General features: G+C 36.6%; 1 protein-coding gene across 1 annotated transcript in view; it reads right to left on the reverse strand.

Moving 5' to 3' along the window:
* LOC100512820 (hyaluronidase-4-like) overlaps positions 1 to 20,107 on the reverse strand; it is a 72,678-nt gene that overhangs the window by 41,216 nt on the left and 11,355 nt on the right. Inside the window, exons 3-4 of the mRNA XM_085004770.1 lie at positions 19,852 to 19,993; positions 18,037 to 18,753 (exon numbers count right to left, since the gene is read on the reverse strand). The gene's annotated coding sequence lies outside the window, so the exon portion shown is untranslated. The remainder of the gene's footprint in view (positions 1 to 18,036; positions 18,754 to 19,851; positions 19,994 to 20,107) is intronic.

Below are 20,107 nucleotides of genomic sequence, written 5' to 3' on the forward strand. Positions count from 1 at the left end.
CAATAATTGTTTATGCCACATGTATTAAAGCAAATGAAAGAATGAAGTAAATTATCCAACTGGTTTAGATTAGAAAACTGCTACTCAGTGTAGGGGGCCCCTACACAATTACTAGCCTCCCAGTTGCTAATGGTGGAAGCTGCAGCTATTTATCTGACTTCTAAAATGTGAGCCATAACAAAAGGGACAACCACATAATTGACCCTGTGACCGCCAGGGCCCTCCTACATCCTGGAAGGCTCCTGGTTTTCAATGGAGTTGGAAGCTGTTGTGAAACTGGCAAATCCAAATCCAAGTTGTGGTTTGTAAAGCTCTTTCTACAGTTGAGGTAAGCAAATTTATTTATAGCAAAATACACGCAATGAAAGTCCTTCAGGATAAACATTCCTAAATAAATTGCTGAAACACTGTGGATTTTTAACCACAAAGTAATTCCCTAGTGATTAGTTTTGAATGCTGACAGGCTTGTTTTCTTCCTGATTTTTTATTTCTAACCTTTTTAATTCCTTCTTTAGCAAGAGTAAGAATATTCCAACATAACTTGTTCCAAGGACTCTGTCAGCGGCTGTGAAACTTCTAAACTTCTGGTTTTATTTGGCTAGTCATTAAGTGAGGTCAGTGTGGCACTTATGTCACACTTCCTGGTTGAATTAAACAGCTTCTCAAGTGGTGAAAAATGAAGATTCTTGATTACAAACATCCCAATAGTTTCTAAAACCTACCATATTTGCTATTATGTAGTATACAAAAAGTCTGTGCTAAATTTCTAAGATGTTGAACTCATTCATCTGACAACTTTTTTTTTATTGTGTACATGTGTTTTCTTTTAGTTTTTCTTGCCAGCAATCTTATTTTAATAAATAGACTGAAATTAAATAACTTGAAAAATCAAAACTAGAGATGCTTTTTTTTTTTTTTTTTTGGGTCTTTTTGTCTTTTTAGGGCCTTGCAGCATATGGAGGTTTCCAAGCTAGGGGTCCAATCAGAGCTGTAGCCGCTGGCCTATACCAGAGCCACAGCAACACAGGATCCAAGCTACATCTGCAACCTACACGACAGCTCACAGCAATGCCAGATCCTCAACCCTGATCCTGAGCAAGGCGGGATCAAACCCACATCCTCATGGATGCCAGTCGGGTTCGCCAACCGCTGAGCCATGACGGGAACTCCAAAACTAGAGATAATTTAATATACCAGGATAATTATTTATTAGACCTATGGGAAACTAAAGTAAATAACATTCTACCCACAGAATTAAACCCTCTTCTACAAATATACTGTGTTGCTATTATAAATACACACACACACACACACACACACACACATACAGCAGCTAGGTACCTTCTGGAGAAAGTACCTGCTAAAATAAGATTAGCTTATAAACACAGTTTATGACTATTATTTTATTGAAAGGGAGTAACCAAATGCTATTATGCACGATGGTGATTCAGCGTATTATATTTTTTTGGTAGATTTATAACACACCTATGAAAGTTCTCTTCAGGCTCTTAAAGAGCTGGCTGAACACACACCCAGTTCATAAAGTCATAGCAGAATCATAGGTACTTATCAAGATCCTTAAGTAGTATTTAAAGAGCCTTCATAGTTGGGTTCTAATTATCTTTTTAAACGTATATTTGTCCCCTGCCATCTAACCAACCCCCAGCAGCATGAAACATGAACTTATCTGGCATAGCTTCTTTGTACAAAAAATTCTCTTTGCCTGGAAATACTTCTCTTCCTTCTATGTCTGTCAGCATTTTAATGTTCTCTACTCACACAGCACCTCCTCAGTGAAGTACTTTTCAATGACCCTCGGGAGGGTTGAGCAGTTAACCTGTATTTTAATAACACTTTGTTTATACCTGTGTTATAGCACCTAACATGATAATGTGTGCTCTATCATTAAACCCAACTAACATTTGTAGAATTTTTGGAAATGTGATGAGCTAGAAATACAATTGCATGTTAAAAAAAAAAACTATCAACCAAAAGTTGGGGAAAAGTCCCTGCATAGAGGAGACAGATCAATTCATACATTTATGTGCAACTTGAAGATAATGATCATGCCTAATTCACCTTTGAATCATCAGTACTAGACCAGGGCTTGATGTATAAAAGGCATACAGTGTATATTTATTGAACTGAATCAGAATGTCACGGCTGAAACTCAGATTTCCTGATCATGAATAAAAGAAAAACACTTCCTTTAAATAGGTATCTGTTCACATCATGGCTACACTCTAGAAAAAAGGCAGAGGTTTATTTTATAAATATTTTATATTTATTTACAAAGGATAAAAATAATTTAAACTGCTATTAAAAAATCTGGCCTTGAAAAATTCTAAGTATGGTTAAACCAGTTTTAAGTGTGTTCCGTGGGATATTAGTATGTATTATAGGAGAAAAATAGAGTCCCACAAATAAGTAAATTTAGGAACCATTGAGTTAAGTGAAGTTAAACAAGTTTCTTTGTTCTGTGACCTCTCAAATGCTGGTTATGTGTTGTAAATTTCTAAGAGGAGAATGGAATGTGATTCATTTCCCAAAATTATTTAACAAATTAATGTTTTCATCGATGAGGATCTTATGAAGAATGGACCATGTAATTTATTGTTCAAACTAGGGCACTTTTGAGTGTAAGAGAGAGCTGTTAATAATTATGTCAGGACAATAGATGTAAACTGGGATTATGCCAGGAAAATCAGGATGTATGGCCACCCAAATCCTATGAGATTAGTTTTCTTTTGGAATACATTTTGGGGAAAAAAAAAAAGCTAAACTAACATAGTCAAATTTCAATTTGAAAATATTCATATTTGAGGTGATGACAACAGCAATAGGAAGATCACAGGACTATTAAACAGTAATATCTTTCAATTTTTCTAGCACCAGGCTCCTCATCATTTTATATCTTTTGCTTTGAAACTGTACAATTTAAGTGAGAGAAGTGATGATACAGTTATGCTGCTGGGGAATAATAACACACAATGGAACTCCTCACTTAGCAATTGGGATGATGATTGAAAAATATTGGCTTCTGGCCATGAGGCCATCTCCATCCTACCCAAAATACTAGGACTGCATGGACTGACCACCTTCTCACTTCTTTTACATTATGAGCATTGACCATATTGTAAATGATTTCAATTACAGAAAGGCAGCAGTATTTCATGCTTTGGAGCAAGGAAGGAAAAGTTCCATAAGCAAATCACCACTTGTGAAGTAGTGAAATAATCCAAGTTCTAGAATAGCACCATCCATAGAAGTACAATGAAAGCTACTATGTAATTTTAAATGCTCCAATAGTTACCTTACAGAATGTTTCAAAATAACAAGTGGAATTAACTTTAATTACCTATATATTTGGCTGCCTCTATGGCATGTGGAAATTCCCAGGCCAGGGACTGAACCCTTACCCCAGCAGTAACCAGAGCTACAGCAGTGACAATGCCAGATCCTTAACCTACTGAGCCAGCAGGGAGATCTAATAACATTTTTAACTCAATATATCTATAGTAATATTATTTGAATATATAATCATAAAAGAATATTAATGAAATGTTTTACTTTTTTTTTCACATTAAGTTTTTTGAAATCTGGTGTGTATTTTACACTTATAGCCCAACTCAGTTCTGACTAGCCACATTTCAAGTGCTCAGTAGTCACATGTGGCTGGTGGGTACCATATTGGAGAGCAAGTTCTCGAATCTCTTATGTGTTTTGTGTTTGGCTACCCAGATGATTTCATATATTCTTAGGTGATGGCTCTCATCACCTAAGAATATATGAAAGATAAAGATACATCTTTGTGTTTAAAAATCTTGTGACCTTCCTGTGGCTGTTATCATCAACACAAATACTTATTGAAGAAAAATAGGTAATGAGAATTACAGTAGCTAGCATCTCTTATTTTCCTACATGTTAGCCACTGTGGCTAACATGTAGGAAAATTTCTGTGCCTGTGAGGTAATTACCATTTGTATTCCTCTTTTATGAAAGAGAAAAGTAAGGCTGAGAGAGAATAAATAATTTGCCTGAGGCAGTTAGCTGATAAGATAGCACAATGAAGTGCAGTGGATAAAGCTAGGACTCTGGTCAGGCTGATCCAGGGTCCTGGTCTTGAATTTCTGCTCAATCCCTTGCCAAATGTGATCATTTGGCAGGTGATTAACTAAGCAAAAGTAACTTCTGGTTCTGCTGTAAGGATTCAATGAATATGCTAAAGATTTAGCACAAAGCCTGTCAAATATTAAGCTCAATTAATATTAGCCCTATTAGTATATTCTATTATTGTTAATGTTATTATAAATATTATGAAGTAACAAAGCCAGGAATAAAACTCAGGTCCATCTGATTTTAGGACAACATGTATTGTATTACACTGATTTTGAAAATACAGTAATATTACTTGTCATTGTATGATAGTTTTTGATGTGTATTCAATGTATTTGTTTTTATTTTGCAAGCTTCCCTAAGATGCTCAGAAGGTTAAAGTAGATAACGAGCATTCATGTTGTAAAAACCAGCCAAGGTAAACCAGTTTGAGCTTTTTATAAGAAAGGTATTACATAAATCCAAGAAACTATAACTAATGTGCTTTAAATTATTATGACATTTCAGTCAATTAAGTTTGATTCTCTTCCAAGTCTGCACCATTAAAAAGTTTATCTAGAGATAGAACATTTAAAATAAACTTTTTGTTTTGAAAATCTTCAAACATACTCAAATAGAATGATTGGTACCCACATGTATCAATCATGCAGCTGCAAGAGTTAGCAATACAATTTCATTTCATCTCTGCCCTGCCCTTACCAACCACTACCAATACCATTATCACTACTGCATTATTTTAAAGCAAATTTCAGACATCACATTATTTTCCCTCCCGATATTACATTATATATATCTATAAGATAAGAATTTTCTGTGAAAAATCTCAGGCTTATACCTAAGATAGATTTAATTTGGAAATTTCAGTTTCAATTCCCCTTCACTGCCACTTTACTAAGAAATTTCCTGATCACCATTTGGTCTTGGACAATGGTTCTCGAACTTTTTGTTCTCTAGGCTCTTTACACCCTCAGACTTACTGAGGATCTCATAGAGCTTTGGTGTATGTGAGTTATACCTATTGATGTTTACTATGTTAGAAATTAATCCTGAGAAATTTTTTAAATTAATTAATTTAAAAATAACAATGAAGTTCAGTTGACACGTGCAATTATAAACCCAATAACACATTAGTATAAATGGCACATTTGTACAGACAGCTTTATTTTCTAAAATAAAAATAAACCAGTGAGAAGAGTGGCATCATTTCACACTTTTGCAAATCTCTTACTGTCTGCTTAATAGAATTCATCTGGATTCTCATAGCTATTTCTGTATTTAATCTGTTGCGATATATTGCTTGTTGAAGAATATGAAGTATAGTTTAAGAATAACCAATATAGGGTGTTCCTGTTGTGGCTCAGAATGTTACGAACCCAACCAGTATCCATGAGGATGCGGGTTTGATCCCTGATGGTTGCCGTGAGCTGCGGCGGCGGCGGGGGGGGCACTCTTTTTTTGTGTCATTAAGGGAAGAAAAAAGAAAAAGAAATCTAGAGATGAAATTAGGAAAACTTAATCTAAGTCCCTGTCAAAAACTGGCTACACTCAGTATTTTATACATGACACAAAGCAAAACAACTCCATTCCTATATATATATATATATATATTTTTTTTTGTCATATTCCAGATATGGCTGAGAACTAACAACAAAGTCATTGGCTATTTTCAATTGATAGTCCTAGTATGGAGTATAGAACATATATCCTCATGGCATTTTTAAAAAGACTATAAGTTTTTTTTTAATACTTGAAATATTTGATGAGTTGTTCTCTTATTCAATCAGTTGTTCATTCAACAAGTGCTTATTTAGCACCTATAATGTAGAAAACACTAAGCTAACTTTCAGATGTACAGAGTAGAAAAGACATCTCCCTTGTCTCTTATAAAGAGAAGAAGAAACACAAAAACAAGACAAGGATATAAAGAACAGAAGGACAAGAAGAGAAGCAATTTCAATACTGTCTATGGTAAAGGTACACATAGAAGAGATACTTAACCTACAGAGAGCTACAATGCTGTCAATCAAAAAAAAAATGCAAGAGGCTGCAAATTTAAAAAAGAGTTTATTTGGGGTCTTAATTGCAATTTGGGAGACACAGATCAAGGTCACCCTAAAAGAGTATTCCAAGGAAGAGAAAGAATCATGGGCTTATAAAGACAAAAAGCCACAAGCTTGTTAAAAGTTGCCTAGCAAGGACTGTGATCGACTCTGACGCCAGTCAGAAAATATTTATCCTGAAGGAATTACAAGTTGTCTTAAGTTAAAGGTCTGATTTGCAGATAGACTGCCTTTTTTTAGGGTAAGGGTCCGATAAGTATCTTGAATTTCTGGCAGGTGTTCTGAGTGATTTCATTAAGTCAAAAGGTCAGATTCCATCCAGGTTGAGATGTGCATTAAGCCACACTCCCTTAAAGGGCTCCCCTTGATTTTAGAGAGCTTTCTCAGCAATACTGACTCTATTTTTATTTTCCTTTCACACTAGATGTAGTGATATCAATGTTGAAACATTAAGTATGAGTTGGAATTTCTAGGAAAAAGGTAGTGAAGGTGGGGAGATAAAGAATGTGGAGGTGGAGAGTTGGAGGGAAAGCTTATTAGAAGACCCAGAGATGAGAGAGCACATGTTCAAGTCAGGAAGAGTTTCAGGGAGGAAGCACCAAGCGATGAGGCAAGTGAGATACACTTGAGTCAGATCAGTTTGAGTCTTGAAGAATGTTAATGATACTGACTTCATTGTAGGAAGAAGGGAACAATCTCTTTGTAGGAGGAGGGAAGATACTGAAGGGGTTATAAGTAGCTTGTAACAACATCCAATTTGCTTTTCAGGAAATCCTATGACTGCAGAGGTGAATAGGAACCGGAGGAAGACAGATTAGCTTTAATTAACCCAAAGACAAAAGTCCCAATGACTTGATCTAGGATTATGGTAATGAAGACAGGTAGGAGAAGCAGGAAAAAAAGAGGCAGAATTAACAGAATTTGCTCATTAACTGAAGGGCAGGGCAGGAGAATGTATCTCATTGGTGAGCAAGGCATAAAGGCAAGAATCTGGCTTGTGAGGCAAAGTCCATTTACTCTTGATTCTCCACTGCTTAGCCAACTGTCATGCAGGACACAGCCTTAAACAAATATTTGATGAATGGATGGATGAATATGGATTCATTGACTGACCACATGAATTCATTAATTAAAATGCAGAGGAGGAGTTCTCTTGTGGCACAAAGGGTTAAGGATTCAGCATTGCTGTCACTGCTATGGCTCTGGTTATAGCTGTGGTGCAGGTTTGATCCCAATCCCTGGCCTTGGAACTTCTGCATGCCTTGGGTGCTGCCCCCCAATTTTTTTTGTTAAAAGCAGAGGATTTATGGGGATAAGTTAAAACAGAATGAACGAACATTGCTAAAGAAAAAGAAAGCTTGATTTAAACAGTTAAAATTTCCCATCTAGGTTGAGACTTCTGTGAGACTTTGTGGGATCTGAGTCATAAACTTAAGAGATTTAAGCAAAGCAAACAGTAAAAGATTTGACTCAAACAATGAATTGGTTGATGTAAAGAACATACAAACCCACACACAAATATATAACAGAGGAAGCTAATACTATGTGAGAAATGCATGCATTTTATGTGATGAACATATAAATACTGTAGTTATCCTTTTTCAAACCAGTGCAAAATTGAAGTAGTATAATACAGAATTTAAAAACCAATAAGTATTCTCAGATAGTGATCAGTTTATACTTATTTTTAATTTTCCATAGAAAAGAGGGAAAGAATTTAAAAAGAATAACAAACTTATTGTTCCTAAATATAATTATTAAATAACTACAACAGTAAATATCTAATTTCTTTAAGTGTAAAAGCTAGACTCAAATCTGATTAAGCACAGCTTGTGTAATTCTTTCCCATGAGAGCACACAAACAAGAACTCATACAAGAACATTTGGACCATTCGTTTGATTAACAGCAAAAACCCCTTAACTGACTGCCGAATCTAAAGAAGCAAACAGGTAAGTCTGAGCAAGAATCAGGAAAAAAATTAAAGACTGCCGGTAGCTTTCATAGACAAGAACACACTTAAACCATTATATAAATATTCTACTGAGGGAATACTGGTTACAGTGAGATAGGAAAAAGAAAATCAAGTCAAGACAACCAATGCATCTTAGGCGACATCATATTGTGACATCAATAGTTGGTATTATGAATCTTTTTACATGGGTGTGGTAAAGCCTGCTATCAAATCCAGTTTTTTAACTGGAAGACTAGCTATCAGCTTCTATTGCCCATCATTTGGCAGACAGCCCTTTGGGCTCTTTTTATCTGCTCACCCCATGGCACTTTCTTTTGACTTGAGGCAGAAAGTAACCAAGCAGCTTTCATTAGGCAAAGCTTAGTTAAAAGTCAATTTCCTATAATTCTGTTCCAAGGATACCTCACATATCGCTGGTTTCACATACCATCCCCTAAGTTGCAAGTGTTATACCACATAGTTCAAATAATGGGACCTCTGAGTTGTCCTGAATTCTCAGGTTCAATCTCAGGTTCAATCTCAGGTTTTGTTTTGTTTTGGTTTGGTTTCTGCCTAGTAGCTCATTTCCACCCCTTAGATGAGGGACCGTCTACTTTTTTTCTTTAAACTTCAGACTCTGGGTTTGAAATTTTATACCAGAAACATCATTTTAAATGTTGGAAAGCCTATTATTTGTGTACCAGCCACTCAGATGACAACGGCATCTAGGTGTTAGTGTGTCACATGTCTGATTATGTTCTTTCCACACACTGAGATGGCTCACTTTTAAATTTGGGTGCCCACTGTCTCCTGAACTATGGCTTCAGTCACCCGTGGATTCTACCCACTCTGATTAGTCTTAGTAACTTCTCTCCAAATCCAAGTAGTAGCAGTCATGTACAAACTACCCATAACAAAAATGCCAAAATATTACAACAATCGAAGGGTGCCAAACGGCAACCAATATAATAGCAGGGAGGTGAAACACTATAGGATAGCTTAACTCTAAGAATATATTTGAAGGAAAAACAAAGAATTACAAATGTATCTGAATAACAACTTGGCTGGACTGAAATCAAATACAATTTCAAATATAAGTAATGCCTATAAAATTATGTGTAAGAGCAACAACTAAGAGATTACCCTGACATACAGTGAAGTTGGTTTCTCTCCTTTGGAGAGCAAACTAATTATGAACCTGTGAGGTGAAGATACAGAAGTACAAGCAGGAAACTTTATCAGTACTATACAATAAAGGATAGTCTTTATGTAGATGCAATGAGGAAGGAAATGGAGTGGCAATAATATCATCAACAGCATTTTACCATTAATCACAAACATGGATTAACAATAAGGAGGCTCATCTCTCACTGTAAAAGCCATTATATTTGTTACATCTATACCTACATCTATTTCAGAAGTTCTCAACTGGGACAATTTTTCCTCCCAGGGGGATTTGGCAATGTCTGGGAATATCTTTGGCTGTTGTAATAGAGGATGCTACTGGAATCTAGTGGGTAGAGCCCAGAGATGCTATTAAACATCCTACACTGCATAGGATAGCCCTCTAAAGCCAAGACTTATTCAGTCCAAAATATCAATAGTGCTGAGGCACAGCAACCCTAATAGATAGGTACTGAAATCTACCTAAGGCAGTTTTGACATTGCACACTACTCTGTTGACTGAGATTCGATCTCAGTAAGGAGTGAGGAAGTGGTTCCAATATGCACAAGATTGAGTTAACATGGTGCCATGCAAAGTGAGGACCGCCTTTAGTTGTTGACTGAGGCTGAACTATCCATGATATAATAGAAAGAAAGAAAAAGCATTGTTAGAAAGTTTCTTTTCAGCCTACTCTTCCTAAGGCAGAATATTTAAATGTCATCATGCCTGTAACTGGACTCTATTTTTTCCCAAAATTTATCTCATCTTCATTCTTTTTTGATTAATAAAATGACTACTATCTTTTCCTCTTCCATCTCTTTAACCCTTGTATTCAATACATTGCTGAATCCTTTGATTGTGCTCTGACTATATTTATCCTTCCATCTCCTCTTTTATATTCTCAATATCACATTCTTAATCCATGTCTTCATTTTAATTTTCACAGACTATCACAATAGCTTTATAACAATACACAGAAATTCCATTATACAATTCATTTTAGGCATATTTCATCGATAAAACCTACTAAGTTTCTCTTTTTAAATCACGAATCTGATCATATAAATTCTTTGCTCAAAAACCACTGTATTTCCCAATTGTATACTGAATAATCTGATCCAAATGTACTTCAGTTTCATTGCTCACCACTCCTCTACCTCATGAATGTCCCTCCAGAGCAGGAATACTACACTTCATTCAGTGATTATGCCCCAGTTTCTGGGATAAGCCAATCTCCATGTCTTTGCCCACATAGTTCACTCAACCTGAAACCTCTTTCCTGATTCATCCTGATACCTAGCTTTCCAGAACAACCTAGCTTTAAAGTTACCTTTTCTACAAAGTTTTTGCTACAGGGAACATTCATAGTAGTTTGTTTTTTTTTTTTAATTTTTTTTTTTAATCTCAGTAATGAGTCCCAAGTGCCAGTCCATAAACACTACTGACGACAAACTTTTCTCCTGTCCACGATGACGAGATAAATAAGAACAAAGTAGCACATTTTTATAAAAGTAACTTTATTTGAAGTTATCCTTTATTCTAATATTATACTCACCCTAAATTTTAGTTTAAAATACCATGTGTTTTTAAAGGCTATGCTAAAAAAAAAAAAAAAAAAAAAAACAACACCTCACATGGTAAAAATAAAAGCTGGTGAACTTATGTTTGTCAGCTTGATTTTTAAGGGGAATTTCATTGGTCTATGAAATTCCAAAAATCTCTGTATCATATGTTAATCATATATTAGTAAATGGCCAAGGTTTTTTTTTTCCTCCTTCAGATCTCTTTCTCTATGGTTTGAGGTGGCATTACTCCATGACATTCTTTGAAAAGGACTATATAAACTCTAACATAGACAGGTGTTTGCATCTCAAAATTTCCTGCACTAGATGATTAATTATGATGGACACTGTGAGAAGTCACCCAGATCCTCCTTCCAGAAGGGCTTGTTACTACAGCTGATGGAAAGGCTGTTGGCATCAGCTTCTAGCTGGCAGTCCTGACTATAGAGAACCACCTCATCCAAGGTCATGCCCCTCTCTTGGCGGCTAATATCTAATGACCAATTGACACTGTCTAGGAAATGCTCTGAAGGTTTAGCTCCACAGGTTTTTCTGGGATGAGCCAAAGCTATTGTTAGTTCTGCATCATAATTCAGCTTCTCCTTCTGCTTATTCCTGTTTTTTTCCCGTCTTTTCAGAAAGTGTTGAACCAACCAAAACACTAAACTCCATCTTAGAGTTACCTTCCTATGGAACATAACCTGCTTCACTAACTTTTTGAGATCCAAAACCATGTTCTTAATTTTTGTACCCTCCCATGAGCCTTACACTGTATCTTGAACATAATAGATGCATAAAGCAGTAAGAGAGATTAAGGCAGACTCTTTTTTAAAAAAAAATTTATTATAGCTGATTTACAATGTTCTGCCAATTTCTGCTGAACAGCAAAGTGACCCAGTTATACATATATATACATTCTTTTTCTCACATTATTCTCCATCATGTTCCATCACAAGTGACTAGAGATAATTCACTGTGCTGTACAGTAGGATCTCATTGCTTACCCACTCCAGATGCAATAGTTTGTATTTACTAACCTCAAACTCCCAATCCATCCTACTCCCTCCCCTACCCCTTGGCTACCACAAGTGTGTTCTCCATTCTGTAAGTCTGTTTCTGTTCCGTAGATAGGTTCATTTGTGCCATATTTTAGATTTCAGATATGTGATATCATATGGTATCTTTCTCTTTCTGACTTACATCACTTAGAATGAGAATCTCTAGTTTCATCCATGTTGCTGCAAATGGCATTTTAGTTTTTTTCATGGCTGAGTAGTATTCCATTGTGTATATAAACCACTTCTTCTTAATCCATTCATCTCTCTATGGATATTTAGGTGTTTCCATGTCTTGGCTATTGTGAATAGTGCTGCAGTGAACACAGGAGTGCATGTATCTTTTTCAATGAAAGTTCTGTCCAGATATATAAGGCAGACTCTCCTGATTGAAGCCATTAATTCTCCTTAGGTAAAAAAGACTCCATAGAAATACATAATACGATCATCATTTGAGTTTCTTTCACTGTGTCAATGTCATGGAAACTTTTCTTCAGTATTGGTAGATTCTCATGTTGGATTTATAAGCTGACATAAATACAATTTTAAATATCAAAATTATATGACGTCTACTTAGAAAGATTCGTGGTCTCTAACAACATAAACAGACTCTAGCACAAAAAAGATTCTTAGGATGAGGAAGCCTATACACCCTTACACAGGACAGAAACCAGAGCACCCTGGGATCAAAGCATAAGAAACTAACGGATGCTCTCCTCCTAGCAACCATCTGAGTGAATCCACTCCCATTTTGGCTACAGAGTAATGTCTCTTGAAACTCAAATTTCAGGGAAGAATTGTTTGATTGACCTGGCTCAGATCACATGGCCGTCTGTTCCAAGATGGCAGAACACCAGGACTGACCATCCTGTCAAGACTACATACAACAGGAAAAGATGAAGTTCTTCAAATGACAACTGAAGTGCTATTACTAAAACAAGGGTCGTGAAGACATGCACTGCACACTGACAAATCCAGAGAAACCAAGAGTTTTGGGATGAATCAAAGAAAGGTTGTAGCAGTCGTTGCTCAATAAATGTAGCCAAAATGCCCTGTAGTGTCACATACGCAGGGGTGCTTTATAAGTGAAAATACATAAAAGAGATATGTCTTTATATTGAAGAAACTAGAATATAGAAAATTTGGATACTTAATTTATATCAGTCAAATATACAAAAATAATGTGAGGGAGTTCCCTGGTGGCCCAGTGATTGGGGATTGGGCATTGTCACTGATGCGGCGTGGGTTCAATCCTTGGCCCAGGAACTTCTGCATGCCATGGGTGCAGCCAATAAATAAATAAATAAATAAATAAATAACTTGTAAAAAAGATAAAGTGAGGACAGACTGCCTGAATTATGGAGATCATTGCCCCAATTTTTTCTCTTTGATAATGGATATTAAATAATAAATACGTCATTTTTATTATAGTGATATAATATCTACATCACCTATAATTCTGGATGGATGAAGTGGCTAATAGGATACTACTTATTTTCTTATTCCTCCAAAGTTAACCTTAATTGTGCATGCATTGTTCTTTTAAAATTCACTTTACATACCTTTGTGGTAGAGTTGCCAGAAAAATACAAAATAGCTGGTTAAATTTGAATTTCAGATAAATAATTTTTTATTATAAGCAGTCCAAAATATTACAGGGAACACTGTTACAATAAAAATTACTCACTGTTCATCTGAAATTTAAATTTAACTGGGTATCCTGCTTTTTTCCCCTCTCTAAATCTGGCAACCCTACTTTTTGGTGTACACCTGGTATTTTTTCCTATCTGGGCATCCATTTTCCCTACCAATGATGTCTTATCAGTTCAGGCTGCTATAACAAAGTACCATGCACAGATTGGCTTATAGACAACAGAAATTTATTTCACAATTTTGGAGACTGAAGTACAAGATCAGGATGCCAGCATGGTTGGGTGACAGTGAGGACCCTCTTCTGGGTGGCGCTTTTCATTTTATTCTCACATGGCAGGGAGCGGGGGGAAGAACTCTCTGGAATCCCTTTTCTTTTTTTTTTCTTTTTTTTTTTTGTCTTTTTGCTATTTCTTGGGCCGCTCCCGCGGCATATGGAGGTTCCCAGGCTAGGGGTTGAATCGGAGCTGTAGCCACTGGCCTGCGCCAGAGCCACAGCAACGCGGGATCCGAGCCGCGTCTGAGACCCACACCACAGCTCACGGCAACGCCGGATCCTTAACCCACTGACAAGGCCAGGGATTGAACCCGCAACCTCATGGTTCCTGGTCGGATTCGTTAACCACTGCGCCACGACGGGAACTTCCTGGAATCCCTTTTTTAAAGGTACTAATCCCTTCACGAAGGTTTCACCCTCATAACCAAATTATCTCCCAAAGGTGTCACCTCCAGTTAACATCACATTTGGGGGGTTAGGATTTCAACATATGAATTTGGGGGAGAAGAGACACAAACATTCAGTCCATTACACTTGGTAACCACACCCCTCATTTACTTTAGAAGCTATCTACCTTACTATTAGCATACATTTTGTGGGCAGAACTAACCTATATTCCCCAGGTGAATGATTCAGATTTACTAGCCAGAACACTGCAAAACTCCATGCTACAGTGATTAGTTAAGTAACATGATGCTGGTCAGGGCGATGAGAACCAGACCTAAGACTTTTGCTCTAGCTGTGGGAAAAGAGGAATGTGCTTGTGTGTTTTTCCTGGAATTATAGCGAAAAAGGTAGGTGATAAGTCCTGAAGCTGCAGGTAGCCAGCACATTGAGACAGCCTGCAAAAGAATCATGGCTGAATAAAGCTGAAATGTAGAGGAGAATGAAGGGCTGAGACCTACTGACATCAATGAACACTAGGTCCAGCTAAATCTTAGAGGTTTATATTAAGAGGCCTTTTCACTTGTCAGTGAATATACCCAGTTCTCCTTCCTTCTCCTTTTCTTTTCTTTCTTTCTTTTTTTTTTTTAAATAATCTGGTTGCTCTTAGAGTCTACCACCTGCAGTCAAAAGTCCTTTCTAGCAAAGACATTCTGAGGCAACAAAAGACATACACCATAAAGTTATTTAATAGAAAATCAGAACGATATAGGAAGGCAAAATAAGCCAACTCTAAGTGAACACAGTTCAATGTTTTCCAGTATATGATATATACACTACTGACAGTACATGAGATGATTTTAAGCATTATACAAATAATTTTAAGTTTAATATTTTGATGTGGATTAAAAATATAGCTAGCATATCAAACCCAAGTGTTCTTTTAAAATACATTTGCTAAAGTAAAAAAAAAATGATTTAATTAAAGTCAGAATATAAATTCTTCTGGAGGTATGAGGATATGGTAAACATCATGAAGCTATTGTGCAAATGTCTGAAATTTTGAAAGCACTCACATAGTTGATATGATAGCAACAAATTTTGTTCTGACTATCCAAGCAGGCTGGAGTAGGGCAGGTAGGGGTGGAAAAAATATATCTTATTTTAAAACTTTTATCAGAAAGGATTTCTGGGGAGCTTATTCTCTGTAACTAAATTCCAAAAGAAACTTCTCCTTCAACACTTATAGAGACTATAAACTTACTTAAGAAAAATATCTCCTGAAGAAAAGTTTTGTCTTCAATATGAAAGTAAATTCATAATACTTTTTCTTATAATACTCTTCTATTAAAGTCAAGAGTTTTTACACTATAAGTTAGTGCATTTGATTCTATAAGGTGCTTAAGTTAATGCAGTACAACCATGCAGCCTCCCAGGGATCTAATTTAATGCAAAAATAAAAGTTAGGTTACCTAGGGGTTTCAATGGAAAGCATTAAAATCCCACATTTCTCTCTGGGTTTAGGGAGTAGCTGAATAGCAAAAAAATTATGGTTTATGCTGTCTGAGGTGGTTTTGAAGGACGCATGTTCTATATTTCTAATTGAGGACAGACTCCAATGCTTTGAAAATCGAGAGAACAAAGGCAAGTATTATTAATGACAAAAAGAAAAGGCTTTTTGTGATTCAAAGAGTTTTCCAGCAACTACAATTAGGCACCTTCTCATTATAGGTAAGATGTCAACATGATGTCCCTCAGAACAGAATATGCTATTAGAAATCCACATTTAGTAGGCCTTTCAGTTAGGAACTATAGGAACAGAAACTGGAGAGTGGGAAACTTAAGAATCTATTTGTTGAAGAAAGAGTAAGTATTATAGTGGAACAAAAGCAACAGGCAAATGAGAGGAACATCAGGAGCTGGCCTTGGAAAGCTTATCTTCAGAAGGAAATTAAAATGGCTTTAGGAAGAGTAAAACTATAAAAAACAAAACCTGACCTAACAGAAGAGAATGATAGAACATATCCAGAGAATAGAGCTCCTTGAGACAACACTAAGCTATACTAAGGAAGCAGGAAGAGAATATTGTTTTCTATTTTTAGGTCTGAAATAGTTTCAATCATTGCCTTGGTTTAAATCAGTATGAAGACTAAGATAAAGACTGCAACTGTTTTTGTAGTGAATTAGTTGAAGAAATGCTGACTCCAGAAAGATGAACTACAAAAGCAGTTGTTTCCTTTTAAGCCTTCATTTCTGATAATTTAAACATTTAAAAGTTATTTTTTCTTTTACTTGCATAAATGTTTACAAGAAAAAATATTTCATTAGCATATATTACTTAGAAATTTATGGAAACTAAAAGGGAATTAAGGGCAGAATATTAGAGTAAGAGAATGTAAGTCTCTTTCTTACCATATTTCCCATAAAATCAGCAGATACCTGATAATGTCTTAAGAGCAGCGGTTTCCCCACCTAATGATTACATTTTAAACCTTGACTTACAAAAATCCTAACATACTGTATTCCCAACAATTGTATACTGTCAACTTCTCTCTTTACCTATACTGACTGTTCCAACTTGCTCAGGAAATAAGATTGTTCTACACTAGCAACATCATATCTTGATTATCACCTTTCTTCACTCTCAGAGTCACAATTCTTTTCTTTATTTATCACTTATAGCTTTGTTAATTCAAAAGAAATAAAATGTAGGAACTTCCAGGAAGAAAAGTATGTTCATTTTTCCTTGAGAAATTGATGTTGTTTTTTTTTTTTTTGTCTTTTGTTATTGTTGCTATTTCTTGGGCCGCTCCGGCGGCATATGGAGGTTCCCAGGCTAGGGGTTGAATCGGAGCTGTAGCCACCGGCCTACGCCAGAGCCACAGCAACGCGGGATCCGAGCCGCGTCTGCAACCTACACCACAGCTCACGGCAACGCTGGATCGTTAACCCTCTGAGCAAGGGCAGGGACCGAACCCGCAACCTCATGGTTCCTAGTCGGATTCGTTAACCACTGCGCCACGACGGGAACTCCGAGAAATTGATGTTTTTGATTAATATATATATTTTTTGATTGTTGAATAAAACATTCAAAATGATTAGCTTCTAAGTCTTTAATGCTGCATTTTTGCAGTAGAAATATTCAGATTATTTAAATATATCATATAATTCCTAAGCAATACAGTGGTATTACTGAATGCACTTCTATCATTAAGGGTCACTGCCACCTTCAAAAGAAAATTTTGTTTTCATTGCTTCTAAGATTGTTATGTATCAGGAGTGTCAAAGAAAAGGAAGTAAGATTATAAAGGAGCTGGTACCTGACAAAAGATCTTCCAATGAAAACAGCTGGATTTTGAAGGAACTTACCTGGCTGCAGAGAATGGGTTCAGCATTTATATCCAAATGGGTATGAACAGAAGTCTTAGCCATGATTCAAATATTTCACATTGGGAGAGCTAAGCTTATTTAGAAGAAAAGGAGATAGACAACTACAAGGAATCTGAAGTAGTATCTTAGAACTTTGAATAGTGTACCTTTAGTTTTCCCCTACGTTCTTTTCTTTCCTCCCTTCCCTTTTATGTTTCTTCAATTCCTAGTCAACAAATATTTACTGAGAATCTGTGCTAGGCTATGGGGGATTATGTGTCTGAAAAATACACATATATGGAGTTATATGCACATAAAATACAGGATCCATCACCTTAGAATCAAATGAGGAAACAAATAAATACAAATAAATTTAATGCATTTTAAGCTATAGTGGAACGGTGTGCAACTTTCAATGTGGGCACAGAGGAAGAGGGGCACCTTACCTGGGAAATTCAGAAAAGGCTTCACAAAAGTGGTAAATCCTTGTCCTGATGGTTGAAGGAGAGCTTGCCACACAGACTTAAGGAAATAGGAGAGAGAACATTCCAAGCAGAGGGAATAAGATGTGAGATGACTCCAAGCACTGATGGAGGGTAAAGCATGAGGCTTGAGTGCAGGGGGAGGAGTTACCAGAGCAGGAAACTGAATAAGGTGGAAGGGACAGATATTGAAGGGCCTTTATAGCTAAGGAAGGAGCTTAAGTATTACCCTGTTAAGTAACAAGGAATCTCTGAAGAATTTTTTTAGGGAGGGTAACATGATCAGCATCTCACTTGCTAGTAAAAATGTGCAGGATGAACTAGTGAGCAGCACAGTGAAATTTAAAACAAGGAAACTAGGAAGGCAGTCAGTGATAGTCTGATTTGGGGCATGGGCAGAAGAGATGAAAGAGAGATGACAGAGAATGAATAGAGGTAAAACCAACAGGATATAGTGGCTGGAGATTAGAGGACAAGGACAACATGAGGGATAGAAGAACAGGATAGTTTTGAGGTTTCTGATTGGAAAAGAGTACCTGGCAGTGTTATTCACTAAGACAAGAAAATACCTGAAGAAGAAAGATTAGCAACAAAGATGAGTTCAAATTCGTGCAAGTTGTCTTTAAGGATTTATCAGTTGGAACTGTAGATCTTGAGTAAATCCAATCATGTTTGGAGGGCCTGAAGAAGATAAGATTGGGATTTGTATGAACTTGCATTAAAACAGGAAATTGTGACAGGGTGACACATGCTCCTTATGTGTGTCAGAGCATTATAATGTGGATGCACACAGATACCTTCATTATGTAGGAGTTGAGTCATCATACCAAGTCAGTTCTGATGCTTATTAGAGCTTCCCTCTTACATGGATTCAGAGTCCCAATCTAAGTGAGTGTAATGTAAATACAAAAGTTTTCAGTACAAAGAGTATCCAGGTGAAAAAGAAGTACCAGCATTCCATTGTCTTTATCTTCCTAACTATTTTAAAGCAGGAAAAATGGAAATGTAAGAAAGAAAATATGTAACAATTTTTAAACCACTTGTTCAAATTAGTTTAAGATGTTATCTTAGTCAAGGATTTTTTAGTTGCCAGTAAGAGAAATGAGACAGGAGGGAAGGGGGCAGGGCACAACCATGAAAAGAAGGACATAGCCATTGAAGATACCACATAAACTGGTTAGAACCAACTAGGCCCAAGATGGTAGAAGGTTTGATTTCCAGTGGACCTTGAGCCTCATTATATGTTCACTGTAATAAACATTAGCATGCTACACAGCATATCCACAGGCCAATTCCTAGAAATCCCCACCCCTCCTCCAAAATAGTTGGAATAATCCTCCTACTTATGAGCCTATGAAATTACCCAGCCCATAAAAACTAACCAGGCCCACAGCCCAAGGTACTCTAGCCTTCTGAGATGATCCATACTCTGCCTATGGAGGGTGTATTTTCCAGAGCCATTCTTACCTTCTGAAGTGGACTTCATTCTGCCTATGAAATGTGTATCTCTCTAAATAAACCTGCTTTCACTTTACTATGGCTCACTCTTGCATTTTCTCCTGTGAGAAGCCAAGGACCCTCACTTGGTGGCCCATCCCAGAGACTCACCTGAGACCCTGCACATGACTATCTTCTCACACCCCATTTTCCTGAAACATCTTTTCAAGAAGATGGTCTTCTCCCTCTCCCCACTTTTCCTTTGATTAGAAAAATGCAGCCCACTTTCCTGCCCGCTTGTATCCTTCACAAACATCCTATTTTAATAAATCTACTTCTTACCTATCACTTTGCCTTTCCCCGAATTCCTTCTGCATTGAGACATAAAGAACTTGAGCTTCATTAAGTCCTGGGATGAGTTGTGCAGTTTTTAGTTGAAAGATTGGGGATTCAAGTCCCATCTGAGATGTGGTTTCAGAAATACCTGGAATAAACCCCAAAAAAGAGGAATTTATATAGGACAATGGAGAATCCAGGAGAAGGAACTGATACTGGGCCTCACCTAGGAACTAGAAAGCTAAAGGGGGCACAGGCTTCT

The sequence above is a fragment of the Sus scrofa genome, chromosome 18 (assembly GCF_054392235.1).
Source record: "Sus scrofa isolate SSC_HxYL_T2T_F1_AM1 chromosome 18, Sscrofa_HxYL_maternal_Yorkshire_Landrace_v2.0, whole genome shotgun sequence".
Taxonomy (NCBI): domain Eukaryota; kingdom Metazoa; phylum Chordata; class Mammalia; order Artiodactyla; family Suidae; genus Sus; species Sus scrofa.